An 11,170-nucleotide genomic window follows, 5' to 3' on the forward strand; every position below is an offset into this window, starting at 1 on the left:
TTTGACAGTGAACACCCCTAATCCTACCTGCATTTATGTGAGACAGAGGCTTAGATCGAACAGAAGTCAGGTTTATACATGTGCTTAAGTGTGCAAGGACTCTGCATCCAGGTCCTGTCACTCCTGGTAGCTTATCTGCTGACAAAGCTTAAATAGATGGAAAACAAATCATCAGCCATTGAATCTAGAACAAAACAATGAAAGCACCCAGAAGTTAGAGCAGGAAAGAACATGGACAGGAACAGCAACGTTAACTGTGGTCAGCTTGGCTAAAGCACCTAGATATAATGAATTAGTTTTTCCCTTGTAAAAAGCAACCCATGTTCTGAATTTGGTTTTACATGAAATGGGTAGGAACTGGGTTTAAAACCATGAGATGGTTTCACTATGACTAACCTTTAAAAAACCCCACGGAAAATACTGTTCAAATAAACCAAAAGGCTACAGCGAACCTTCAGAAATGAATCTGTCAGAAATGGGCTCTTTGGCTCCAAGAACTCATGGAAATGAGGAAATTTGGAGTTCGGAACTAAAGTTGAATTATTAGCTCAAGGTAAGTGGTTAATGAGTGCTAAATACACATGTCAGTGAAAAATATACAAACTGAAGTGGCACTTCTAGGAGACTTCTCAGGGCAGGAACAGCCGTACATGCAATCTATCAAGCTGCCCTTTGGGACAGATTTGCAACTTAAAGAGCAGCAAACTGGAGTCATGGTCCCATTCCTTTTGCTATTGCTGCACCCCTTCCATCCCCTTGCACACACAGCTGCCAAGCAAGCCCTGCCCTACACTCACCCTAGGCTGAGACCCACTTTTGATGGGTTCTTACTCCTCTTCTGTGCTTAACAAAGGGTGAGGGATAGGTTGGAAGCACACACTGAGCTCTAGTTGAATATCCCAGCTGCTGCCACACCAGCTCCTTTGAACTGTGATTTATTTGTGGAGGAGGATGGGGGATGCCTCGGTCACAGTGTTTAAAGCAGAGCTGCCAACCAGCCTTTCGTTTCAGCTCGCTTTGCCCATTAGACTAAACAGGTTAGGGCTTGGCTGAAAGACACTGCCATGCCAGGTGATTTATCATCGCCTGTGGAGCCCAGGGAATACAGGTCCCCCAGCACAAGCACGGCTCCTATTTGGAGCCCCGTGCAGGGTAAGGGGTAGAAGGACCTCAGGCGTTGTTTATTTTGGATGTCATGTAATGGTAATAAAGAAGGCCAAGCAGCAGCACGTGTTAGCACTGAGCCAGCTTTGGACGCCAGGAAAACAGATGATCTCAGAGCTGGAGGGGACCTCATGGGGTGGCTCTGCTGGTTTCCCCCAGGCAGGACGTCACGGCAGCCTCCAAAACCCTGCCCCTCCAAGCCACAACCTCCAGGGACACGAGCCCCACAGTAACAGAATCAGAACACAGACTGGAGGGTGCTGGATCCTGGGACCCTGATTTCTGCTGTTGTTCTTACCTGTTTCCTGCATCTGATTTCCAAAGTCATCTGATGGACACAGTAAAAACCGCTTTGCCTGTGAACAACTCCCCAGCAAGGCAGGATTCCCTCACAGTTCAGGGAAGGGATTTTCAGTCTTCCAGCCCTAAAGGTGTTCACTTTGAAGATTAGAGGCTGTGCCACCAACCCCTTTGGGATAGAAAGGTGAATGGGACCTAAAAAAGACAAAACCAAGACAACACATTTATAGGCAGAAAATTATGACAGTGACTTTTTCCCAGCAGGAAGCATTTTGATAGGAAGTGCCTGGCTACTTCCATTTCCAGTGCAGGTTCATGCTGGAATGTGGTATCCCAAATTGCCTGAGATTTCAAGATTAGGGCTAGCAAAGCACAGGTAATTAACTCCAGTAACGGAGCTGGGAATCAGACCCATCCAAAAGGGGGGCTTCCAGCTCAGTTCTGGAACTGGTTTTGAGCTTGTGCAAAGCTTTCAAAATGAAGAAAAATACTAAAATATAAATTATTAAATATATTTTCTAATTTAAAAACACACTTTAAGCCATCAAACACCGGGATGCACACACAGTGTGATGAGCTCTGCCAGATCATCACTAAAACATTATCTTGCTGGGAGTGAAAGTCGCCAAAGAAATGCTTCCTCCCCATAGCAGAGAGCTGTCACTCCTGGGAAATGGCATTGAAAAGCCTTCCCTGTACATTCGAGGTTCAGGAAGCAGAAGGCGCAAACAAGGATGCTACCACCTGCACTGGGGCAAGACTTTTTGCACTAGAAGTCCCAACGCTAGTAGTATGGATGTCAGGAGCAAGGAGTCAAAGCACAGTAATTTGACTTGCTCCTGCTTTATTCCAAGGGCAGGCATGTCTGGAGCAGCCTAGGAAGGGTCTTTTTCTTTTTCCTGAATGATGTGTCTGAGGAGTAGTGTTACTCACCACAAGTAACTTAACACAGGCAGGGACTCGATGGGAAGAGGAGAAGAGCGCATCTGGCTGGGGGAACCACAAAACACCCACCCCTCCACCCACCCTGGCTAGAAACCCTATTCACAAGCCTCATGTGGGATGTCACACACAATTCATTATGTTCACGCCAAGGGAGTGGAAAGGGACCTGCCAGCACATTGTCATTGCAGTGGCGATCCATCCCTCACTGTCTGTTCCATGATACATTGTCCACCACTATGGGGCCGGGATACCCCAGGCGACGCAAGATGGGCACATCCTGTAAAAGCTGGGGGCACACAGAGCCTGGGTGGTGGAGGGCAATGCCGCAGCAGTGATGGGGAGCCTGGCAGCATTCCTTTCCTATGGTGTGGTTCAACATGTTCTCTTTTTTCCCCCTTATTAAGTAGGATCTTGACATGATTTTAGATCTCCTTCAAGGGCAAGAGTCTTTAGCAGAGAAACCAGATGTGCCTGGAGTTAAACACATGAGCTGAGAGCTTGAACTTTTAATCCATGGAAGGGTTTCTATCAATTAAATTAGTCTGCACTTCCCTGCTCTCCCCTCCAGGCTGAGGACCCCCAGTGTCAGGCTCTGTGTAAACCATGACTGTAACCTCTTCAGAGTGGGGCAGGCAGCTGTCCTGTTAGCAAAGGCAAGTAAATGGGGAGAGATGGTTCTCCCCTCTCTGTCTGGGGATCACACTGTTCTGCAGGGACCACTGCAGCAGAGATAGACAGAGAGGCAGGGGTGCATCTACCCACTTAGCCAATAAAAGCAACTATAACGTGGTCATGCACTCACCCTGGCTCACACTTCCTAGGAGAAGGAACAAGAGTTTGCACCATGTACATCACCGGCTTTTTGATTGTGAAAGTAGGGGTTCCCCACATTGGCTGAATTTCAGCATCATGGCTGTGCTGCCATCATTTTGCTGCATTAAACAAGGCTCAAAGCCTGCCATGATGCCTGGGCTGCAATGCCAGCCCTGAGCCCAGCTCTGCCAAGGTCCACTGTGGTAGCTCCAATTTATCTCTTAATTCCTCATTTGTTTGCTTCATGCCTTCCACCCTAGGAAGCCCCTCTGTGGACCAGCCCTGTGCTCAGCAGCACAACCAACCAGCTTCCTCACACCTCTCCAGGCTCACATCATGCTCAGCCTTGTCATGTCCTACACTGGGTGCTCTCCTCTGGAGCCCGCACCCAAAACGCACCCAAGCCTGCATGCCCACTAGAGAACAATGTCCTTTAATGTAGCGTACAATGTTCACTAAAGGACAATCACTAAAGGAATCACTGATGGTGACCAGCTTCTCCTTACCTTGCAGATGATGTGGCCGCAGCAAGCAGAGCACTGCATGCACAGAAACCAGTGGAAGCAAAGGAAGAAAGCATGCAGATCTCTCATCGCTGGGAGGGCTGAATTTCTTCCTTAGCCTTAACTTGGCCCCTGAGCTGTTTTGGTGGAGGCTGCCATCACAAACAATGTGCTCTGTTTTCCTGACCAGGGTCTGAGTGAGAACTGAAATCCCCTTCGTTCGCAGGCTGCGTTTTCTCCTCCTGTTTTCAGGAAAGAAAAAGTCAAAAGAAGCCCAAGGGCAGACCACAACAAACCGAGCCTCCTCTTCCAAACCCTCCAAAAGGACATTTTCATCCTCATCATGATATAGGAATAATATTTATCTCAGCTGCAGCCAATCTACAGCATCTGTGGCACGGTGCATGTGTGTGTGTCACACATGTGGATGCCTGGGACGATGGAGATGAGTTCAAACACAGCCCTGTAACATGAGGCTACCAGGAACAGCTGGCTATCACCCAAGATAAATGGCCAGGACTGTCCATACACAGAGCGAAGGCAGTGGTCAGCCACTCAGCTAACTACACTCACACCACGCTTGCCAAAGCAAATGGGCTGCTTTGACCCTGACTGATACTCCCAACACAGCCCTCTTCAGGCAAGCCACAGAGAACCCTGAGTTAGCCTGAAATACAAATAAGATCTGTTAGATGGGAAAGCCCCGAGCAAGGATGCTCGTGCTGAGCCCAGGGCAGCTGTAGGCTGGTTTGTACCCCCTCCTTCCTGAAGATAATCTCATTGTCTGTAGCAGATTTGAAAAGAACTAAATCCTTGAGATGAGAAAAGACACGCACCTCTGCAAAGACATCTATTCCAGGAAATGAGAGTTCTCCTTGAGTTGGGGGTTACATATCAGAGGCTATTGGTACAAGTCAATACTGCTCTCATCAGAAAGTTTTATGCTGGGAAATGCTGTTCTGTGGAGGTACCTTGCACTGTGTCAGCACAGCTGGATTTTATCAGCATTTTTGGAGTATTGTGATTTTATTGGAGTATTTTGTCTTTTCCATTTCAGTTTTGCATAAGCTTAAATAATTTAAATTAACATAAAAACATCATTCAGCCAATTTTTATTACTGAGTGGGTTTTGTCATTGAAAAAATCTCACTTTGTGGCAAATTTCAGTCTGGTTTGACACGGAAGAGAAAAAATTTCCTTTCCAGTTCCTTTCCAAATTATGCAAATGTTCATAGAAGACAACATCTGGTTTCCACATGTATCTGATTGTTACTGTGATGAAGCCTTTAGCATGGTGTTTCTTCCCATCACACAAGATTAATTCAAATTGGCTTGGATGGGAATAGTCTGTGAAGGCAAAGAGCTAGATGGAAGAAAAGCAAGAAGGCAACCAAGAGAGTGCACTGCTGGCAGAGCTGGTGGATTCCATTCGGAGGTCACTGTTAGGTTTGATATTCTTTTACATCTTTATTAGTGACATGAAATGCAACTCGATCTGTCAGTGAAACAAGAAAAATAAACAACACAACCAACTGGCGAAGCTGAGAGCAAAATAGTTTCTCCATGAGGTTACTGGTTAGACAACACCTGAAATAGCACAGCCCTTTCTGGGCACCCAACGCTATGATTTCAAGGGAGTTCATAGAAAAGCAACAGAGACGGTGGAGATGGAGGTGTTGAACTTGGCTCAAGGAAAGGTTGGGCACAGTAACAAGCTATGAGTGCTTAAAGAAAACAAACACGCAGGCACAAGGCCTGACCTTACTGAGGCTGATGTCAAGAGGAGCTAGAATTTCACACCGAGGAGGAGGAGGAGGATGAGGAGGTTGAGGATTTAGTGGTGGAGAAGGCAAGATGAAGGAGCCATCGCATGAAAACAGAGGAGGCCAACTGCAGTTTCAATACCAAGGGAAAACAAGGCAAGACATTCCAGTTTTGTTTAAAGGCAGCAAGATCCAGAGTGCCAACTGACTGGTGCAGAAAGAGCCAGCTGCAGCTTTGTAACCCTCTAATTAAAACAAGGTTAAATAAAACCAGTGTTACATATTCAGCTCTGATGAGAGAGGGAGACTGGATGCTAACAAAAGCAACGCTACACCCCCTGCAGCCAAACTCCCAAGTGTAGCGAGAGACAGCATCACTCCAGCTAAAGCACAGATGGTTTTATATGGGAAGTGTAAATAAGATGTTACCATCTGGTTAATAAAAGTTGCATCGAAGCTAGATTTGACTACACATCCTCAGATGTGAGCATTTAAGGTGTTCAGCCAGAATGTCCATGGAGAAGGAATTCCCATTGACACCCAAAGTGTTGAACACAACCACAAAATGTCCTGACAGTCCTAAAGACTACAAACCTATACATTAAATCTCATTGCTATCTGTGCAGAAATACAACCAGGCTCTACTACCAGAATGTATAGCGCACTGATCAATAGCTGATGAGATGTAGAGGCTATTGGAGAAGCTGGCCTCTGCAATGTACAGCAGATGTAAAAAATAAGGCTTAAAGCAAGCTATTTTCAGAAAATGGTAACTCTGCTGGAAAAGTCTGCTTTGGACATGGAATCTATTCATGCATTTCAGCTGAAACTGTCAATCAGTTGTTTGTTACAGAGGGAAAGAAATTCCTGAGGAATTGGAAATGCTTTCTGGTTTGGTTTGTTCTTCAAAAGGCCCTTTTCTTCCTCAACTGACGTGCTATTAAAATAATGATCCCTCCTTCACAAGGACTGACCCTGACATCAAAAGAAAATCTTTATTCCAGGTTGCACATAAAGTTTTGAATTGCTTAAAGAAAAGGGTTTTTTCTTTCTCCTTTGCTTGCAAAGAAACCAAGGAATTTCCAGTTTGGCTTGGACACCAACTCAGGTAGCCCACTGCATCCATCCATCCCCCCAGTGAATGGTAACTCCAGCTCTGCCAAAACCTCCTACAGCTTTCCCATCAAGAGGGGGTTTTACTCATGATTAAGATTAGAATAAATTAACAAGATGAATGATAGGAAACCAATTAGATCAATGAGCATGGGCATAACCCAACACCCTCTCCAATCAGAGGAGAGTCTAAGTGATTGCAGGGGTTAGAGGAAGTTTTGGGCAGCCAAATAGGAATGAGAAAACACAGCCCCGAACCCCCATCCTTACCACACCAGCACACTTGCTCTTGGAGCCTGCTGCCAGTTTTTATCTTTATAAAGGGGCTGAGTTAGCAGCAGGACTGCCAGGACTCAGAAGAAGGTGAGATAGCATCGCTCAAAGTCTCTGCGTGCAGGCAAAGAGGAAACACGCTTCAGCTACAATATTAAGAACCTGCCAATTTCACATGAGATAAATAACTGGAGTTACCCTGCTCTATGTGTGTTCTGGAAATAGCACTACATACATCAGCACGGCCTGTTATGAAACTCTTCCCATCCTACTCAAGCTTTGGATAACTGGGGCTTCATCTTCCCAACCACCATGACTGGCAAAGCTACAGCGCACAGCGCAACAGCTTCTCTTCTCTGTGTGCCTTGGGGACCCTCACTGAAAATAAAGCAACAATAATTTGGCTGTCCCGGTGGAGAAAGCAAGAGGAAGGCAAGAGATTCCTCCTGACATAGGAGGTTTCTAGCAGGGTGTGATTTGAACCCAGACATTCCACAAGGCCACTGTAATCTGTTTGTTTCCTTGAAGGTGTAAGCTTTACCGCTGTGAGACTGCGTTACCAGGGCAGGACAAAAATCAGATGCTACCAAAGACTCCAGCAGAAAGGCACAAGCAGCCAATGCTGCATTTGTCATCCTTGTTAAAATATCATCCAGTGTGCTTTCCTTTTTAAACAAACAATTCTAAAGCTAACGATAGCACACTGCCATCATCCCACTGCCTTTAGCTATGAGCTCTTCATGTGCACAAGAGGCACCAGCAAGGGTTTCAGGCCTCATGGTCAAAAGTTAGGACCCATGGTCAAAAGCTAGTCAAAGGCTGGACCCTGTTTCTCTAGGCAAATCTTGGAGAGGCTTGAAACCATGGCACTGCAGTGCTCGAGCTGACATTTTCATTCTCTCCTTTCAGTAAAAATCTCCATTTAGACATCAGAACCTCAAACAGAGGATCTCTAAATACTCCATCAATGCCATCATCCCAGTGGAGTGCGCAGGTTGTTGAGAACAGCAGAAAAGAACCCAACACCACAATGGCTGCCTTGAAGCATGGCTGGTGTCCAGTATACATCAAACATCAGGACCCGCATTTCTGGCTGGAGCTCGAAGAACCACTGCAATGTCACTGGCTCTCCTTGAGCCAGGTGAAACAGTCCTTGGGACTTGCTGCTTCTGATCCAAGAGCCGATTCTGATCAAGAAATTCAAAGCTAAATCACAAGGGGAAAAATAACCCCACCAAAAACCATGCTCTCGCAGCCCATGTGGGGCTGCTTTGCTGGTGGAGCAGGTAAAAGCCTTCCTCAAGACCAAGCTGCTCTTCGAGGTATTGTACATTTACAGCAATTTTTGTAATCATTTGGTTTAAATTTTACAGTTATTACATTTTTGTTAAAAGGAAGCTGGAAATGATTCCTGACACGAACCACACTCGCTTTGTGCCTTCTCAAGCACCAGAAATATCCCCTTGCAGGCACCCTCCGAAATGTTTGCCTTTTCCCTACATGTTCTTTAAGGGCACGTCAAGTCTCCTCGTTACAAGTAAGAGGTGATTTCTCATCAGTTGCCTGGCGTGGCGCAATGTTTGCATTACACGACAAGATGGATGTTACATGTTATTGGAGTCCTCAGAACTGTCAGAGTGGAGAGGAAAGACTGGGGCCAAGGGGCTGGAATTATCACAGGCTTGCCTTGGTCACAGCCAAGGACTTACACACACACAGACCTTCCCTATTCTTCCCTAAAAGAGAGGCTTTTCTTCAGTAACTCAGCCACGCAGGACCCATGGCTACACTGGGTACCCATTTAGGCTGCACTGGGCACCCATTCAAGCTGCCCTTTCCTGAGTAACACAAAGAAACCAGCTGTTCTAAAGAGGAGAACTGCATCCCTCTCTCTTATTTTCCTCCTTATTTTGCTTTTCATCCCCATATGTCTTCCCAAAACACTTCCCCAACCAGTGCCCTTTTTCCCCCAAAGCCAGCTTGCTTGAGATGGGAGAACCTGGTTGGCTGCACTGAGGGTGCCACTTTGGACTGGTGCAACCTCTCTGCTTGTCACCAAGCTCCATCCTCTAGAGGCATGTTTCTGCAGGGAGGTGGTGATGGAGGATGTAACCTGAAGCACTTCCTGGTTTCTCTCCTATTCCTCCAGCAAATTACCTCCAGATACCACCAGGCAGAGCAGAAAGTCCTCATGAAGCAACTCGGACAACTCTGGAGCATGTGGGAGGAGAAAGCCTGGAGCTGTGAGCAGAAAAGGACATAGAAAACGTAAGTGAAAACAGCAAAAATGGGAGGGGAGAGGGAGGAGCCCTCCACTCCTGACTGCTGAAGCTCCACACATTGGCAGACTATAAATGTCTGTGCCCAGAACAGAGGATATGGACAGCCACCTTCAGAAGGGAAGGGAGCATTTCCCAGTAAAGAGGGACAAAAGGAGACCTACTCTTTCAGTCTGCTGGCCAGGCATGGCATCCCTGCTTCCCTTACGTGTTCATGGAGAGTGATGACAGTCTTCAGTAGGATGGGTTGGGCTTTAAACAAACTATTGTGGGACTATGGGGCCTTCTACTAAATATATGGGACTAACACCTTGGGTGCAGACAAGCTGGGGTGGAAATGGTGAATCTGAAAATTAGGAGGGGCAATGAGAGGGAGGGTGAGGATCATTAACTCCCCTGAAAGAAATGGGAGCTGCTGCTCCATTACCAACAGCTGGTGCTTGCCAGCTCCTCTCCCTGTCCTGCTTTGGGCCTGCTGTTGCTGTGCACAGGAAGAGGGAGTTCTGCTGAGTCTCCCATATGGGCGTCCCGTATTGTACAGGGCCCTGCCTAAAGATCCATGCGGGAGCACTGCTGGGTTGGGGTGAGCAGCGCACTGTGTGCCTGAGTGCCCAGCAGGGCAGGGCTAGGAGAGGCTGGCCACTGAAGCACCCACTGTCACCCAGCATCACACAGCCATGAGGGTGCAGTGGCAAACGCTGTGGTTAATATGGACAATGGCTGAACCAGTACCTGGAAACACACTGCGATGTCAGCATCCTCAGTAGCAACACATGAGGTCCACATGGTGACCGTGCACCACCTGCATTTCCCAGGGGAGTTTAAGCCAGCCCTAAGCTGTTAACACAGTCTCTGCTGTATAAATAATTATAAAATGCTTCAAATACCCCTTTAATAAACATAGAAAAAATAAAATGAAACAACCCCAAAGCCCAGAACCACTCATTGCATCTCCAGCAAAATATTATCTTAATCTTGCCTATCTTCAGCCCTGGAGCTTTCACTAGCAGAGCAAACCTCTCCCCTCCCTGTACCCTGCCTGTTCTCCTCCTGCTTGCTTGGTGGTTACTGAAGTTACACAGGACTGTAGGAATGTCAAGATTTGGGGGCAAAAGGTGGAGGTGAGAAAAGAAGCTTTTCCACTTTGCAGTCCTACCATGAGCATCTGGCTTTCACCCACAGGGGTCAGTGGGAGACGGGAGAGGCTCATAGATGATTTATGACATGCAGCATATTTGATTTGCAAGGCTTAGGACCTTGGGCAGGACTCAAGGACAGCTCTGGGTGTCCTGGGCATGGGAGACCTCCAGTTTCTGTCACTGTCTGTTACCAGCCAGCTCTGAAGGCAGCAAAGCAGCACCCTAAAGACTCAAGGTCAATGATGAAGGTACCATGTCCAGCTAGAGAGTGGTGCAGGGAGGAGAGACCTTTTGGGAGGCTTTCAGGATCCGGAAATAGTGTTACCTGTGTGATGCCCAGGGGTGGACAAAGCTTCCCTTTGGGACTGCGGAAGGATCTCTTCCCTTTTCCTTCTGGGTGTTTACCCGTTCCTGGGCTGGACTCTAGTTCATCCATGGGCAGCAGGGCTACATCCTGTGGCCAGTCAGACCCAACACCTAAAACTGAACCAGCCCATTTTATGACTTGGGATAATGCAACTCATTTTACGTCTGCCCTTCTTTGTTCCTTAAATGGCCTGGCTAGCAAATCCCAAGCTGGAGCTGTCAGTCTGCCCCTGGGCATCTCTGCTGCTGCACACGAATGGGGAGGGACTCATTCTGAAGTGTTCCTGGGCTAAGGGTGACCTACTTACATGGCTGCGGTGCAGTTCATTACAAATTCCTAATGATCTCATTGTTTCATTAAATGAAGGTTGCCACCTGTCCCCAAGACTTTGGATCAAGCTGGGATTAACATATCTGCTGACCCATTTCCCCCTTTTGTAGGACACTGCCCCATGATCAATAGGGGTTCTTTTCAGACCACCTGAGGTTGAGCCTTAGCAGAGATGTGGCGC

General features: G+C 47.1%; 1 protein-coding gene across 3 annotated transcripts in view; it reads right to left on the reverse strand.

The window, feature by feature from the left end:
* Window positions 1–9,115, reverse strand: part of COPS8 (COP9 signalosome subunit 8) — a 45,415-nt gene extending 36,300 nt beyond the window's left edge. For all 3 annotated transcript variants that reach the window (XM_065669633.1, XM_065669632.1, XM_065669631.1), the window contains exons 1-4: window positions 9,032–9,115; window positions 3,729–3,967; window positions 1,463–1,659; window positions 28–147 (exon numbers count right to left, since the gene is read on the reverse strand). The gene's annotated coding sequence lies outside the window, so the exon portion shown is untranslated. The remainder of the gene's footprint in view (window positions 1–27; window positions 148–1,462; window positions 1,660–3,728; window positions 3,968–9,031) is intronic.
* Between the last annotated feature and the right edge of the window lie 2,055 nt (window positions 9,116–11,170).

This window comes from Lathamus discolor, chromosome 3 (assembly GCF_037157495.1).
Source record: "Lathamus discolor isolate bLatDis1 chromosome 3, bLatDis1.hap1, whole genome shotgun sequence".
NCBI lineage: Eukaryota > Metazoa > Chordata > Aves > Psittaciformes > Psittacidae > Lathamus > Lathamus discolor.